The sequence below is a fragment of the Halichoeres trimaculatus genome, unplaced genomic scaffold (assembly GCF_033239565.1).
Source record: "Halichoeres trimaculatus isolate MK-OKI-2021-1 unplaced genomic scaffold, fHalTri1.1 fHalTri1_scaffold_16, whole genome shotgun sequence".
NCBI lineage: Eukaryota > Metazoa > Chordata > Actinopteri > Labriformes > Labridae > Halichoeres > Halichoeres trimaculatus.
This window is the reverse complement of record NW_027437194.1, coordinates 1822845-1838478: the sequence shown is the minus strand read 5'-3', so window position 1 is coordinate 1838478 and position 15634 is coordinate 1822845. Positions and strand designations below refer to the sequence as shown.

The 15634-nt window shown below is 37.5% G+C and overlaps 1 long non-coding RNA gene across 1 annotated transcript; it reads left to right on the top strand.

Moving 5' to 3' along the window:
- Positions 1-1427: 1427 nt before the first annotated feature.
- Positions 1428-15236, top strand: LOC141805184 (uncharacterized). Its single transcript, XR_012599696.1, has 3 exons — positions 1428-1679; positions 14953-15065; positions 15165-15236. It is a non-coding gene; the product is annotated as an uncharacterized LOC141805184 (long non-coding RNA).
- The last annotated feature ends 398 nt before the right edge of the window (positions 15237-15634 follow it).

Sequence of the window (15634 nt, the reverse complement as noted above, 5' to 3'; positions counted from 1 at the left end):
ATCATGCTAATCACAGACATGGCTAACGGAGCTAAAATCAGGATCAGGATCCAGGAGACAGAGACTGAACAGACTGCTGAAGAAGAAGAAGAATCTTCTATTCTATTCTACTCACGTAAGCTGTCATTAGGCCTGTCAAGATAATCAATAAATCAATTAAACGAACGATAAATAAAAACGTCCTCGGTAAGTTTGCCAGCCTGGATAAACTGACACGTGCATGCATGTTTGTTTTCCTCCTCTCTTTGGACCAAAGAGGCTGAATGAGAAGATGGCTCACTAGACACTACGTCTATCTTTCCTAACATCGGGGTGCATAGGTTCTATAACGGATTTAGCTGATTTATAGTGAAGTGAGCATCTGTCAAAAATGCGATCTTTGGGGTGAAGACGGGGCTGCTCGCGCGTACACACGGAGAGAGCTGAAGCGAGCGTCCTGAGGGGTAAGGAGGAAACACACGCTAATATGAGTGATGGCACCAAAGATACGGTTCTTAAGCCGCCTGCCACAGTCCCAGTGTGGGAATATTTTGTTTTTTATCAGAATGAACAAAGTGTGAGCTCATGAACACCAACGAGCTGATATGTCGCATTTGTTTGAAAATAGTGGCGACGAAGAAGAAGAAGGGGAGGTGCAGCCGAGCCTTGTTCTTTGACAATCCGCTCTTACTGAGGCTTTTGGTCGGCAAAGTAAATAGAAATAAAAGCGCTAAATGGTGGCGCTCAAAGACAAAGAAATGCAGCCCTTCAATACGGTTTAAAGCGAGAAATGTTCAAAATGTTTGACAGACAGTACAGATTGACTGGGAAAAAGTACATGTTACAAACAATTCAGGAACTGTATAAACTCCCTTTTATTTAGGTTATAGTTTTTATTGTTGTTGTTTTTTGGAGTTTTGTTTTTTTCTTTGGGGACAGGGTCGATGTTTTATTGTTTTTGATTAGTATTAATTATTTTCATTGACATGTATTTTTTTCTAAAAGAGAGTCCATTTCATTTTTATTGTGTTTTTTTTCTCTTTCTTGTTTGTTAAATTTATTATATTTTTTTTTAATTTATTTCATTTAAAAGATCCTGACCTTTTAATTACAGTTAATACTCTTAAGAAATTAAAGTTTCTTACTTTTGATATGGTGTACTCACTTTATTATCCCATTTATCATAATTACATCAATGAAAAAATTGAAAAAAAAATCAAAATAATATTGACAATAATATCGTTTATCGGCAATAATATTTTGGAAAATTATCGTCTAGCAAAATTTGTTATCGTGACAGGCCTATATGGTACAGTGATGTAGATTAACAGCCACACTTCGCTTTATCACAGAACACCTGTGCACAACCAGACACATTACAGCAATCACATCTACTTTACAGCACCCTACGGTAACTCTAAAGGGACAAACGGCTCAAAGTGCGTATACAAACACTATGCACTCTGTTAGCTTAGGACTGACAACTTCGCAGCCTGTGTGTCAGCAGTGTGGAAACAACAGCCACATTTAAACTCTGTGATCTTTTTAAGAAGCGTTTAGTTTGACCAAAACATCCCAAAATAATACGCAAAGTAGTTTACTTACCGAGGAAAAGCTGCTCCGCAGTTTCTGGGCTTTAACCGGACGGATAAAAATCCATGGAGAGAGGACGACAGCGCCCCAAAAGCTCTGAGAAGAAGGTGGGTGGATTGATCCCTTGCCGAAGATGGTTCAGGTCAGTTAAAGTCATAATCCAGTTTGTAGAAAAATAAAAAAAATTCCATTAAAAGGGGAAACACACGTGGTAGTCCTGCAGGTGTCTGATATTAACGTCTTCAGAGCGTTGCGTTCAGGGTAGCCTCTGATTTTAGCATTCTGTTTTGTATGGACACAAGTTGTACCATTCAGGGCTTACCAAAAGCCATAAGAAGCACAAAATTTATCTATATATATTTTGAGGGAGAAAGAATTTAGCGAGCGTTTTTGCATTTTCTGCAAAAAATTCTAAGAAGACGTGAAATTCAAAGCAATGTTGATGAATTTCTCCAGTCTCCTGCAGCATGTTAGGACATGTCTCCAGCTTCGTATGTGATGCATTCAGGTACCCTGGTACAATCTGACGAATCTGCCAGTTTTCAGATTTTGGATTGGAAAAATGCTTGTAAATGCAAGTCATTTAAAAATATGAAGATTTTTGATCCCGCCGACGGGTTTGGGATCATGAGGGTTTCAATTTTTTTTAAACTAGGCTAAGTTTAATGGACTTAATTAGCCCAAGGCATATTTTAAATATTATTTTTCTTTTTACTATTTAGTATTTTTAAAACAAAAAAAGCAGGAAGTCACCACCAACTTCTGAGAGGAGCATCTTCTAGCTAACTTTCAGATCGCCTAATTTTTTACGACAGAATAGAATACAATAGAATAAACAATACTTTATTTATCTCCAAGGGGAAATGCTGGTCAGATTATAAAAAGTGCAAAAAGGTCCATAAGAAAATAGATGATGATAGCTTGCCCTCTTCAGGTGTTAGCTTCGTTAGCCATGTCTGTGACTCTGCTAGCTCGTCCATCTTATTGGAGATAGATCTTACGTTCCCAATAATGATGGATGGAAGGACAGGTCCATGTTGTCACTTCTTAGCTCACACCTGAGAACCAGCACGTCGTCTTCACCTCCTCCTCCTCAGCTCTTGGGAAACATCCGGCCTTGCACCAGTTAGCATTGAGATGCTACAGGCTGTTAACAGCTGATTTTACATGTAAACAAAACAAAACCAGTTTGAGTGCTTGGACCGTAGCATACAGTTAGCATACAGCTAACCTATAGAGCATTGTCTAAGAAGGATTCTGAGGAGAAAAACACATTCCTGTGGCAGCTTGCAGGAACGTAACCAGAAGAAAAACACCCTTAAATAAAGTAGCTGCTCCTCTCTGAGCGGGAGCCTCATCATCCTCAGAATTCTGTAACAGTGAAGGAAAAATTCCTCTGAACATCTTCAGAAAAATAAACTCACAGCAAAAGAAGTGGATCTCAGACAGAAGCCAAACTGAACGGGAGAAACTCTGGGAAGCGGAGGAGGAAGTTGAGGCCTTCAGAAGCAATAAAAGCGACGGATTTATGAGCTGAAGCATCAAATGTATAACTCTACTCTGAGTTACGGGGTTCCCAAAGGAGGGAAAAGATTTCCACTTTTTTTTCTTTTCTTTCTTGTTTTTTGCAGAAAATCCAAATCCTAAATAAATTAGAAAAATCAGCCATGAGTGAAAGAAGGAGGGAAAAAACATCATTTGGGACCTGAAAAGAAACAGCATTTCCAAACATGATAGCAAAACATCTCTGCGTGACAGCTGTGGAAGGAGAAAACAGACCTTTACAAATTAAAAGACAAAGAGATACGCATGAGTGAGACAGCCTTAGTGGAAGATGACACATCTGTTGGATTTGATTTAAAGGTAACAGTTCTCCTTTTAGTTTCAACAATTCTGCTTTGAGGCAGAAGTTCATTGTGTAGCGAAATGCAGGTGTGATCCACGTGCGTCGGGATCTGTGATCTACTTCACACACATGTCACTCATTTGTGCCTCGCCGTCCCCGTCGTGTTTGTGAAGAGTTTCCCTCGGGGTACGATGTATGAAACCTCCTCTATGGCGTTTTTTTCTTCCTCTTCTTATCGCCTCTTGCTTGTCTCCGTTGATCCGTCTCCATCACACCTCGCTGGTTTAGCACGCTCCCTCCGTGGGCACGGCGGTCGTCCCCTGACTGCTGTTTATGTTCCACAGGAATATGCAGCAATTAGTTTGAAATTAATTTTGATCTCTTCAGCAAACAAAGCTGCTGTGTGGGTTGGCGAGGTGTAAGTGGGAATAAGGAATGAAACAGTGGTGCGGTCTGCTCGGCTTCACACTTTCTCCCTGTTACTTTGATTGCCGGGGATGACGCCTCTAATTGGATTGAGAGTTTCGTGCACATTAAAGCCTGGAGCAGTTGAGATGTGTTAATATGCACATTTGTGGAGAGGACTGTGTACATACAGGAAACAATTTCTAGATTTGTAGTCTAAAGCGTCAGTTAGCTTTCTGATCAAGTGTCTGTTGCATCCCTTTGAACTCTGTTCATGTGTACATGTTGGCTGCTGGAGCAAAGTCTACACATTCATCAGTTTGGTTTCATACTTTTTTTTTTTTATAATAAAAAAAAAACATTTATAATGAGCAAGGAGACTTACAACAAACTGACATCAGTTTATAACAGCACTACAGATCTATTCACAAAGCATTATCTAGCACCGCGTGCCCTACGCTATGCACTACACCACAATTAAAAACCACTGTAGTCAGTCACTGCATTCACACAGCATGCACTGCCGCAACCTCTGGCCTAAGAATATGAGACAATGCTGAAGTGCTAAAATCTGCTGTTTCTCCAGTGTCCACTTGAGGCTGGCTCTGAAAGTACAGGAAGTCACAAACACACCAAGACAGAAAAGCTGTTTTCAAAGCAGAAATTAACCTATTTACAGCCTGGTTCAAAAAACGTCCCCCGTCTGAGTCGCTAATTTTACTACCGGCACCCACTGTACGGGGGTGAATTTTTTTCTAACTCGGCCGTTCAGAGGATATTAAAGTGGACATATCCTGCTTGTTTCTCCTTTTCACTATGCCAGACTAGGATGCCTGTAAAGCATTTCTGCCCTCAGTACAAGTCATTTAGTTCCTTCATTGCCCCACAATAGCGTTCTCAATATCCTCATTTTAGGCCATTCTGAAGATCTCGTTGAAACGCTCCGTTTGGAGAATGACCTCCAGTAACCTCGCAACGTCACAGCCCTTTGTGCTCTGATTGGTCAGTTCTATCAGAGGGGCGGAGGGGTAGAGCAAGGGGGCGGTTTTTGCAGCATGGCAGTGTTTACAAAATCACCACATTGGATGGAGCAGACTGAGCGAGTTTGCTGTTTGCCAAAACTTCACCGTGAGGCATTGATAGCACTAATAAAATGGCAGAGTGTAGGATACGTCCTTTTGTATTGGACCCCGAGTCAGACCTGGACGGTTCTGCAGCTCAGGAGGAAGAAAATCCACCTGGACACAGATCATCTCAGGACGCTTCAGTGTGGTGAGTCAAAGCGGTACTGTAACATGTATAGTTTATACGTTTATACTCGGCTCTTGGTGGGCGTATCCCTCGGTGACGGTTGTGTGACTAACTGACATCACAGAGGAGGAGCTGCTTTATCAGATTACTCCAATAAAAAGAAAGGATCCTCGTGTCGTCACGAAGGTCGAAATCTCGAAGCCAAATGTCAATGACCTATTTTCAGAGGCATCAAATCTCGTTCTGGGATATCAGAAAAAATACAATATCTCATTTTTTGAAAATTCAGGGGGTGAAAGGTCTTGTTTTCAAATTTATTATATTATATCTAAGTATTAAATCAGGCATCAGCATGATATGTCCCCTTAAAAATTGCAAGCTCCCCCAATAAGAGGCACAGCTCAGGGTCACGTGACCAATAGTTGCCCTATAGCTGTATATGAATCCCTTGCCCCTACCAATATGGCCGCTATAGCCGATCTGTTTCATTTTCCGTTTCAAAAACAGACGAGTGACGTCAGCGAGACTACGTCCATGTTTTATACAGTCTATGTCACCAACCTTTTTAAATCCAAGATTTCTAAACCCAACTGGTGTGATTGCAAGATCGGCCTGTCGAAAGCTTGAGGAAAAATGGAACACGTATTATGTATTTCCAGTTTTAACGAGCTTAGATGTATGAATTATACTCAAGTCCCTCCTATTTAAGTGTCAGACAGTGTAAGCTGTTTTGCTTACCTGCTGAAACTCTTGAGATGTTATAACTTTTTCCTTTTACATTATGAAAAGATGGAACTTAAACCTGTGTTATAGTCTGGCTCATAGCTACAAACAGCCAGTCTGAGACAGTCAGTACGGTGGCTAACAATAAGATGACTCTTGTTCTTTGTGATATGGAGATTAACTGAGTCATACAGAAGGTTGCGCACAGCATTTTCAGTAAATATGTTATTTCCATTACTGCTTTATATGCCCCTTTTGTAGTAAGGTTTATCTTATAAATTTTGTCTTAAAAGTACTGCTTTAAAATACCAGACTAGCTGACGCACATTTTGTATAAAACAGTTTTTATAGTAGTACCATAAACTGAGATTTAATATCTATACAATTCCAGTTATTCATAGTTCTTAAAGTAGAGAGTAAAGTTAAATAAGATAAACATTACAGCATAGACAACAAAGAATAGTTAATCTTGCAGGTGAAAAACTTCTTAATTCTATACAACACAACACATCTTTTCTATAAGGACACCAACAGAAAGGAAAAGGCATGGACTGAAGGTGCTGATGTCAGGGAGGGCCCAGTGAGTTTAACATGCTTATCAAAGTTATGAATGAGTAAAAGCCAACAAAACAACAGAGGACTCTCTCGACAACTTCCCTTTTTTTTGACTCATAACGAGGCAGTTTACAAAGAACCCTAATCTCCCCTCCTCTTCTTCTTCTGTGACGTGTTGTCCTGCGTCTTTTTGAACTTGTGTGGCTTGAAGAAGTCAAGCTGAGGCGCTCTGAGGCAGACGTTGGATTAGTGAAGATAAATATGTCACTGCGGCTGCCGTCCGTGGTTCTGATTATTGGCTGGATGAGAGATGCAGCGAGTCTCTGCGCTCTGACATAAATCATCTGCCTGGAAATTGTTTGGAGCGGTTGTGAGCTCGTACTGGCTCGTACTGGTGTGAGGAGTGTGAAAAGACTTGCTTCACACTGGCCTCACTCTCGACTTGAAATCTGAATAATCTTTATGTGTTTGTGTATTTTTAAATCTTACAAACCTGTCTGCGTTTTCTTCCAATGCAAAGCTCTTGAATTGTACTTCAGTGCAGTTTTGATGTGTGTTTTACTTTCCTAACTCTAATTCATTTCCCTATGATTCAATTTGTCAGATCCTAAAAAGCATTAGCATAACTTTGCATATTTACCCTCCACATTACATCTGTGTCTTTTTACAATTTGTTCCTCTTCCGCTCTGCATTTTTTATGTTTAACAGTTGTGGGAAGGTAGGTGTTAGAAAGCAAGTGTATCATCCACATTTGATTTATTCACACACACTCCTGTGCTATGGGTGAAGTACATGTCCGCTGGTGTCCTAAAGAAAAGTGGGCTGGCCCGCTCCCCCCGTGGAGATGACTAACGGTCAGCATTTAGCACCACCCACCCTGTTTGCTTTAACACATCGTGACATGATTGACGTGAGAACATGAGCAGGAGGACTGCTGAGCACCTCGCTGTCAGTCCTGCAGATGTGAATTAAAGGAGGACTGAGGCGGCGTGTCCTCACCTTTCATGTTCCTCTGATATGTGAAGGAACAATAAATACTCAGGATGAGGGCCGGTCTGTCTCTGCTGCCTCCTATCTGGGATCTGAGATGACTGAGTGCAGCTTTCAACACACAATGGGTATTTGTTAGGTAATCACTTACATAAATTTAACACATCTATGAATCCTAATGATTGTGTAACGCTGATTTGCTTTAGGAAGCTGCAGCTCAAAACTAATACAAAGAACAAACCAGGACGGACGGTGGAAGTAACTAATTACAAATACTTCTACAACACCAACTTTCCATGCACCTGTGGCTAACCTCAAGTTTTACAGCCCTGGGAAGATAACTACATCTACAAAAAGACTAATCTGGAAGAAAATACAGATTTTAATTGTGTGTATGGATTCTTTTAACTGCTAGCGTAATATACATGCTAGATATACCGCAAAACATTAGCAAACAAAACATGTTGAGTTGAGTAACATTATCATTATGTGTTAGCAAAAACAAGTGTTCTTTTAAAATTTTTCCAATTTTAAAAAATTAATAACATTTCTTTTTTTGTTCAAATTTTTCAAATTTCAAGATAATTTTAAATTCTTCCATATTTTGCAATTACAGTTTTTTTATTTTATTTTTGCACCTTTTTAAAAAATAAATTGTGACATTTTTGCAACTTTTTTGTGTTGCAAGATTTTTTTTTTAAAAAAAGGAAAATTAATTCATAATATTTTTTAGATTTTTTTTAAAAAGTCAAATTGTTCTGCAAATTTTGTAAAATTCATTTTTTTAATTCTCAAAAAAATTAAATTCAATTTTTTTTATTTTAAAATTTTTATTTTTTTTTTGTTTGTTTTTACAAATGTTTTAATCTTTTGAAAACTTTTTGAGATTTCAATAACTTTGAAAAATTTTTAAAAAAATTTCAGCTACTTTAAATTTATGTAAATTTTTGCATTTTTTGATGATTCATTTTTTTCTAAAACTCAAAAAAAAGATTTTTTTTTTCATTTTAAAATTTTTAGAATGTCTTCTTTTAATTCTTACATTTGTTTTAATCTTTTAAAACCTTTTTAAGATTTCAATAACTTTTAAAAACTTTTTTCAAATTTCAACTTCTTTAAGTTTATGTAAATTTATGCATTTTAAATGTCTTTTTTTTCAAAATTCTGTAAATTCTTTTTTTAATTTTTTAGAATTCTTACTTTTTTTAAAATCATTTGAAAACTTAAAAAAAAATTTAATAACCTTTTAAAACTTTTTGAGATTTCAATTACTTTAAATTTATGCATTTTTTTATTTCAAATTTTGACATGTCTGCAAATTCAAAAACTAAATTAAATATGAAATACTAAGATATCAGATTTTTGAATTGAAATTTTCATTAAAAAAAGTTTTAAAAAATTATTTGTACAACTATCACTAGGTTTTAACTATGTACAGAATTTGAATTTCTTATTGTCTCTATTGTGAAGATAAAGTATATTTTGTGGCTTCAGAATGACTTTAATCCAGGTGAGCTCAGGAAAAATGACTCCTTTGAAAGTAGGTTGAGTGAGTGTGCATTTGTTTTTGCAGATATACATGTTACAGGAAGTAGAATCTGTGCAGAAATAGATGTTATGCAATGATCCAAATCGATGCCAATCGATGCTGTGATGTAACGTTTGACCACATACAGTGCATACAGCAGAAACACTCATCACAGACTGAGCACCACCATGACAATTTCCCCTACTTTGAAAAATCCGAGGTTTGTTTGTGAAACTGGAGCGATTTACTATGCCATACAACATTTTCCTTTCTTCTGTCTCCTCTTCTTCTTCTCCCCCCGGCTGTTCTCACCCACCTGTAACTCCTGTCTTCAGTGTTCCAGGCGGAGCGGAGACTGATGCAACAGCCTTTCTCCACAGACTTTGGCAAAGTATGTCTTCAGGCGAGAAATCAGGAGCCGCCGCCGTCTCTTTATGCCGTGCAGTTTTCAGGGCTGCAGACTTTTCAGCCGTAAACTTTTGAATGCTCTCGGTAAACTTTGGGAATATTTGATGTTTTTTTAAATGGGTGTGCTCTTCGTCACAGATCAGGCTGTTTCAGCTCCTTTAGCATCAGATACGGCGGTTCAGTCAGTCATCTTTAGGTCTTTATTCGACTCAGGTTTGAACTTGTCTCCACTGATGGATTCTGCGTGTAAATACAAGAGGAACATAGTCTTTGATAATCAATCCAGTATAGCCTGTATGCAGATGATGTCACTTTTTAACCCTGAAATCTCCAGAAGCTTCTGAGATTCACCAGATTTGGATTCTTGAGGCGTCACGTGAGCATTGTCAGTTAAATCACTGGAACAGACTTGGTTCAGGTGTATTTTCCATTGTCTCACCTGAGGGACTTGAAGTTTGGCGACTCTTGCAGTCAATTTTCAGTTTGTTTGTTTTGTCCTTCACCTGTATTTCAATCTTTTGGTGTTATTGTTTTTGAATACACACCAATGGATACACAGAGGCAGAAATAAACACAGTGGCTCTCTCAAACACAGGTTCACTCAGCATTCACCACTAGCTCCTCAAGACTGAGGAAGACACGCCTCTATCACTGCTCAGCCAATCACACAGTCGCATGTTACACACTGGCTCTGTCAGGTTCCCCAGAATAACTTGATACTAAATGCATAGTGAAAAAGCATGTTTATATGTACTAGGTAAAGAGTCTGCAACTTTACTTTCATAGATACCGTTTTGCCTTGGCTCACCTGGACTAAAGTCATTCCAGAGCCATAAAATGTTCACAGTAAAGATAAAGACTTCAATAAAAAAATACCTATTTTCAAAAATATGATTTTTTGAAATTTTGCAAAAAATTCCCCAAATTTTGACATTATATGAATTTGCTAAAATTTCCCCAAATTAGGGAAAAAATAAAATTTGCTAAATTTTCTTAAGAAATAAAAATAAAAATAAAACAAAGAAGAAGAAGTTTCAAAGATTTTCAAATTTGCAAAAATTATAAAAATATTGTAAATAATTAGAAAGAAATAATTGAAATTTTAAAAAAATTGCAAAAATTCAAAATTCAAATTTTGACATTGGACGAATTTGCAAAAATTTCAAAAAATTGGGAGAAATATAAAATTTGCTAATTGTTTTTTAAATGAATAATAAAAAAAAAGAAGAAATTTAAAAAAAAATTTAAATTTACAAAAATTTTAAAAGTATTGAGATTAATTAGAAAAAATTAATAGAAATTTTAAAAACTTGCAAAAATTCAAATTTCACAGTGAATGAATTTGCAAAAATTTCCAACAATTTGGGGAAATATAAAATTTGCTTATTTTTCTAAAAATAAAACTCAAAAAGAAGAAGAAGAAGAAGTTTCAAAAATGTTTAAATTTGCAAAACATATTTTAAAAAAATATTTCTATTAATTTTTACAAAATTAATAGAAATTTTTAAAAAATCAATTTTTTTATAGTATGCAAGATTTGACAACATATCTTTATAATATCATTTTTTGTTGTTTGTTAGCTTCTCGCCACATATCTAAGGATGGGTCCCTTTCACATTTGAAATGATACAGTACCAATTCCTGGTATCAGAATCTTGGTACTGGTACTCAACGGTACCAGTATTCTGTACTTTTTTGTATTATGTGGTAAAAGTATCAATTTTGTTGAATTAAAAAGATATATTTTTTCCAAATTTAACATCTTTATTCATCAATATATAACCTTGCAATACTGTGTTCATGCCCAGTAGGAAAATAACCTACTCTTCCACTCCCTCACAGCAACAAGGATGCATTTAGGTACCTAAAAATGGCACCTTTTGATTTTATGTGAATTGGTACCCGGAACTTTTGATAGAATTTGGTCAGGATTTTATTTAGTGTCAGTGTCCTTAATCATCAAAATAAAGATTCTGCAGCCTCATTTTTTCATTCTGGGTCGCTGCTGCTGTAATTTGCTCGTAGGGAGTGAATTTGTGCCGATATGGACGGTGAACCCTCCTCAGTCTGATCGGTGCTGCTCTTTCATGAGCGTCACCTCTAAAACATCTCTCACCTGTGAAAGTAAAACTCCCTGAAGAGACGGACCAGCCGTGACCCCGTAAACACTGTGGGTTGTGAAATGTTAGCGCTGACTCGGGGAAAAGTCACTCTCAGCAGGTCAGACTCTTGCGTGACTCGGGGATGTTGGAGGAAAATGTTGCCAACCTTTGCTTTGCCAACTTCTTGTATTCAATGAGGTAGTTTACCATTCCTCTTCTCCCTGCTCTCAATCTGCCGCCCCTTCAAAATGTCAGCGAGCGCCTGCCTGCTGCACGCCGCTGCCTCTTGGGTAGCGTTTGTGTTTTTCATCTAAAACTAATAATAACGAGACAGGCCCTCGGAGGCGCTTTGTAATTTTTCTTCCCTTTTTCCCTTTTTCACAGATCACTACGTTTCTTTTTATACCGCCGCACATAAAAACCCTATTATGGGCCAGTCAGGGAGTACTGCCATCTCTAATTTTCACTCGGATAGTGATGTTACTCCGGTTTTACGTCCTGATATTTGCAACAAAGATTTTTCTGTTCAAGCGGCTGTGAAACCTGCTGCTTGTACGTGACAGGGAAGTTGAGCTCTCAAACATTCCTTTTAGAAATAATGTTTTCCCTGTGTTTTTTATCTCACCTTTTGGCTCCACTCAAACTTTCAAAGAGGCTTTTCTTCTTCCTGTTTCTACAGCGGAGGAAGGAAAGCGGCTTTTATTTCTCTCTCCGAGCTTCAGTAAACAGAGTTGAGTGGTCAAATCTGTCCGGGTGTCAGGAAGGATCCCTGATATGTTTGACACCGGGGCAGCTGATTTGTTCTGCTCTCTGCAGATGGAGCCGCGATAGACTTTCATTATTATAGACATTGATTTTCAATAGGTGCAGCACCAATAAGGAGAAGGTGTCAGGAATTCTCACTCTTGATGTTATTAACTATTTCCCCTGACAATAGCTGTGACTTGGATCGCCGCAGTCAGCAAAATGTTTTGACAAGTGATGAGAGTGAGTGGGCGAAATGAGCCGCTGATGGAGAGGAGGAGAAGGAGAGAAAAACACGACACTGTCGGTTTCTCATTTTCCAGGTTTTCTGGATTATTTTAAAGGTTTAAGTGAAAATCAATGAGCTCATCGCACATCTCGCGTTCATATATCTAAAAGAAGGCGGATTGGAAAAGCAATATTCTCTCTATGTTGCAAAGTCTCCTGTGTGATGCAGTTAGCAATGACAACAAAACTAATGGTCCTCTGAAGTCGGCCCCAGTGGGTTTGGAGCAGGCCAAGCACATGAATCAAACCGCTGTACTTGGTGCCCAGCCATTTCCTCCGAGTGTGAAGTGCATCCTCACTTCATTACTCAAAGCCCGTGACTTCTGTTCATTCATTATGTAGCCTACATGCATTACAGGTTGATTATCTGAGACATTAATAACACACGGAGCTTGATCCAACTTAAAGATGATTGATCAAGCGAGGGGAAGAGTAGCTTTTCCGCGTAATTTCCTCCTGGTGTACGTCTGTCGGAGTGACACACCGTTATGAAAGGACACGAAGACGCAAGCCGTGAAGAGACGGCGGTAAGCTGATAATGAGATTACATTACGCGTGAAGCCGGGGTATCTGCACTCCAGTCGACCGCATTAACAGCAGCACATGTTTCTTTCTTTACATCTCAGTGTGCGCCGTAAAGCACGGCGGGGAACAAAGCGCTTTGACAGTCAAAGCGATGGGGACAGAAATAGACACTGGAACATGAAGTGATCGTCAGACGAGAGGGAACGATTACAGGGAGTTTTTCCTCAGATGTCGTGGAAACTCAGATGTTGTTAATCACAAAATGATTAGAAGAAAATAAACATACGAGGATGAAAAACACCACCAGGTAAAAGGAAATAAAACAACAAAAAAACAACAAAAGACAGAAGATTAAAGACGCTCTAAAACTATCGTTAAGATGTGACTTTTAACCAGGCGTGTGTTTGTTTTGGAACAAATTTTCTTCGCTCAAGTCAACTTTTTACCAGATACACCACGAGTTAAGGGATTTATCAGTACAGCTACGTAGCGCTACGGTTTGAAACTTGAAAACAAGCTAACAATGTACCATACGTCAGTAGCCGACGATAGTAGTGTAGTGCTATCGGCAGCCTAATGCTTCTCTGAATAGAAGTATCTCTACCTGCAGTGTCTGCAGATGTTACCTGTTTACTGTTGATATTGGCCTGGTGAGCACAAGCATAAAATGCTATTAAAAAAGTCATTAACCAGCTTGATTAATTGGCCTCACAGATTAACAGAGGTTAGAGGCAGCGGTCGAATCAAACAACTCTTTATCAGAAATGACCTTTAATGACCCTGAAGTCCTGATTGTCACTCTACAAGGCGCTGTCTGTAATGATGCTAGCAGTATCAGGTCACTGAAAACAAAAGTTTGCTCTACCCCAAGGGTCTGCAATTTTTTTCAAAGTTTCAGTTTATTTATTGTTTTTACAATAAAAAAGAATCACATTGTTTTTGCATATGTATCAAATTCATTTTTATTTATTTTTTTTAGAACTGACAACATTTTTATAATTTTTGTAATTTCAAATTCTTTGAAAATTTTTTTACTTTTTTTCAATTTTCAAACCTTCTAAAAAAAAATTTCTAGCCCTGCAATTTTTTGCAATTTTTAATTTTTGTTTTTATTTGATTCTTACATTTTAAAAAAATATCATTTTTGCAAATTTGTCAGGTTCCATTTTTTATTTTTATTTTTTTAAACTCATATTTTTTTAAATAATTTTTGCAATTTTTGTCATTTCAAAATCTTTGAAATTCTTGCATTGTTTTAAAATTCTTACTTTTTTTCATTTATCAAACCTTTTGAATTTTTTTATTCTCGCCCAAGGGTCTGCAATTTTAAATTTTTGTTTTTATTTAATTTTTACTTCAAAAAAATCAAAACTTTTGCAAATTTGTTAGGTTCCATTTATACATTTTCTAGTACTCACATTTTTTAAAAATAATTTTGCTAATTTTTCTTACTTCAAAATCATTCAAATTCTTCATTTCTTTTTAATTCCTACTTTTTTTCACTTGCAAACTTTTGAAATTTTAAAATCTTTTTGGAATCTTTGCAATCTTTTTAAATTTCTAAACCTTTTTTTTTTAGAGATGTGCAAATTATTTGAAGTTTCAATTTTTGGGGCTTTTTTATGTATTTTGTGGCTCCAGATCAACTTTAATCCAGCTGAGCTGAGGCAAAATCGAAAATTTAAAAGTGAAGGTTGCAGACCCCTGTTTTTTTTTTACTGTGCATGTTTTTCTTCTTCGTCGGATTCATTCAGGTTCAACCGAGCCGACTGGTACCAAACTGTACTGATCCAAAGCTGGCTGCTTGGTGGAGACGGGGCTTTAGTCTCTGTTGTAGCGTCAAATAAACATTATTTACATTAAAGAAGTTGTATTTTATTTAAAAAAAAACAGTCCTACTCCTCAGCAGAGCTTTGTTTCTTGTTTGTACGAGGCCTGAAAAAATCTGACCTGTTTATGTCTGTATCTTGCTGGTACTACTCTTACATGTTCCTCTCTGCTTGTAATTCTTCAGGCCTCTTCAGGCTTCTTCAGGCAGAGGGAGGAATATTTCTTTTCTGTGTAACACTGGCACCAGGAATAGTCGTGTGATCTTTCTCAGGATTACAACCAAAGCACCAAAGTGTTGTAAGTGTGAATGTACTCAGATTAGGAAGCCAGCACAGTATGGGGTCGTTTGGGAACACCAGAGCTAACTTTGGCTGTTTTCATTCTGTCATTTAAAAGGTGCTATATTTATGTACCTGCAACATTACGCCTTCAAAACCAACGCCTTCAAAACCAACGCCTTCAAAACCAACGCCTCGTGATGGTGGGGCCTCTGCTGTGTTTGCAAGTCTGAGTGTGTCAGTGTGTGTGAAGCTCCGTCTAGTGCTAAGACACAACTCTCTAACACAGTGTAAGATCACATACTGGGAGCACTGATAATAAGACCCAGTGTTACTGGACTGATACCAGGTTCAAGCTGTGTCCTGGTGGAGCAGACCTGCTGTATGAAAAGGGCTCATTGAAAAATCTTTAAAGGGATAATCATACTACTGCAAAATCTACTTTATCTCCACAACAAAGACTAAGGAGGGTATAAAACTTTAAATATAATTAAAATCTGGTGAATACTTATCTTAACCAAAAGGTTGTAAAATCTATGCAATTGTACATCTGATGTTCAGGTTTTTATATATTTAATTTATCTAAAT